This window comes from Triticum dicoccoides, chromosome 3B (assembly GCF_002162155.2).
Source record: "Triticum dicoccoides isolate Atlit2015 ecotype Zavitan chromosome 3B, WEW_v2.0, whole genome shotgun sequence".
NCBI lineage: Eukaryota > Viridiplantae > Streptophyta > Magnoliopsida > Poales > Poaceae > Triticum > Triticum dicoccoides.
In genome coordinates, this window is record NC_041385.1 from 819,526,460 (window position 1) to 819,528,678 (window position 2,219).

Below are 2,219 nucleotides of genomic sequence, written 5' to 3' on the forward strand. Positions count from 1 at the left end.
CGATGCGCCACAATATAACTTTTTGCGATGCACTCCTACCTGTAGCCCATCTCAAACCATCGAAACAGTCCAAGGATATTGCAACAGCTGCCGGCTGCGATAAAACCAAGCCACTGTTCGTGCACATCCCACTCTCTCTAATACTACATGGATTTATACAATGGCAGAAGTACTATTCTGATTCTTTAATTTTGGGACGCTCTGTTCATGAGCTTGTGTCCACATAGTGTTTGATTTTATGCATATGAGGGAATGTACTACATTTTTTCTGGTTTCCCTTTGGTGTATGTTTGATTATATATGTTTCGGTTGACAGTTGTTATTGCCTCTGATTTGTCTTCTGGTTACTTCGTTCATGTTTTCAGTTGTAGTGACATCCGGTTCAAAGTTGCTATAGGGGTTGTCTGGGTACGTTTCAGTTTTTAGCAAACGGATTTTAGGAGAAATTATATGAAAACGAGCTTCAGTAAACTTATTGTAAATCTTTGTTTGGATAGAAAATTGTTTTTGCAAAACCATGTTTGGGTTAGATCCATTGATCAGAATGAATTGGATAAGAGACTCAGCCCTCACTGCAGTCTCGGGAGGCAAACACAAGAGCACTCACCCAGCAAGACCTGGAAGCCATGCATGGCCTTCCTCCAAGCTTAGCTGCCTCCCGAAGCTCAACATGTCATGCTGCTTCAACAAATCGTCCCAGCCTCCGTTCAAAGTTCACTTTGCTACTGCTAATGGGAAGCATTCAGCCCTCCTGCACTCGCATGGTGTTGTTTGCGCTCGACGCGTGCATCGTCAACGACACCGGAGGAGTCTGCAGCGCCGGCCCTGCGGGCGCCGGCTCTCCGAAGCACTGTCCCATCGAGTGGCGCTATCTTCCGTGGGTGCATGCCATGCCGCAAGGTGGACCACGCCGTGTGCATCGCATGGCGGAGAAGCGCATTGCAGCTAATCTACGGCGCCACGAGGAGCTATTGGCTGCTGTAGCAGTGTCACGCTAGAGCAAGAGGTTGGTCACTAATGATTCTGAGGTACTGTTGTGACCTGCTGTATCGGTTTACACACGACCGCATGTCTAATCTGTTCACGGACATCCTTGCAGAGGACATGCACAAGCTCGCTGACGGCAATGCAGCAAAGTGGTGTTTGTCATACGAAGGCTCCATCCTGCAGTAGGGGTGCTCCGAATGACAAAGGCAACAAGCTATATGGGCATGTGTGCAGTTAAAGAGTAGAGGCGTAGGATTATAGCTAAACAAGTATTCCCTCTTATATTTCAGTTTTTTTCAAACATATGTTGAGATCTATTGCTCAATGAGAAAGGTAGAACCAGTGTAAGATTTTGAGCTGCAATATTAGAAAGGTGAAATTTCATTTAGTCCTAAAAAAATATTGACTGTTCTTTCACAGGACAATCTACCCGCAAATGCATCAACATTCATATGAGGAACAAATGCACTGGCATATCATGTGCAGGGGAAGACATGCGGTATTATGGCAGTTCTTTTTATTTGTTTCTTTCAATGTTGGATAATGTCTACACCACTTATTCATAATTGGTACAGGTAACTTCAGCACATATCACAATGGATGGCAAGTATATGTATAAGCTGAGATTGTTTCCAATCTGTTGTAAATGCGTTGCTATTTGTTTAGTCAGTCTAATTTTCTAACCATTGTAAAAATGCTCAGTTTCCTAGCTCAAATGATGTTGAAGCTGAAAAGCAACAACAGGTAGGATGCATGGTCTGAATTTTTGCACCGAGATTTAAATGAATCACAACTCATATGATGCACAATGTTACTGAAAATCTAGGAGCCTATGATCAAATTTAGTTTATGACTTAGGAGGACCAGAATAAATATCACATATCCTGAACCGGCGTCCCAAAGAACCATACTCTCAATAGGTATGTCGTTTTTGTCATCAGCAGCCTTCCATTTTTGTCATCAGCAACCCGTCATTTTTCTCCCGTTGCAACGCACGGGCATTTGTGCTAGTCTCTCCCTAATAATAAAGCACGGATTGGGTCTCCGGGTTCACCGTCACGGCGTTTTTATAAAATAGTCCCCGTGCTTTATGGTATTAAACCCGCAGTCTATATAATAAGCCATAAGCCAAACGAATCGGTATGGACGAGATAATAAAAAAAAAAGAAAAAAAAACCACCTCCCGATCCCATCTCGACCAGCTCCAGCGCCGCCACCTCCTGCCGACCGCT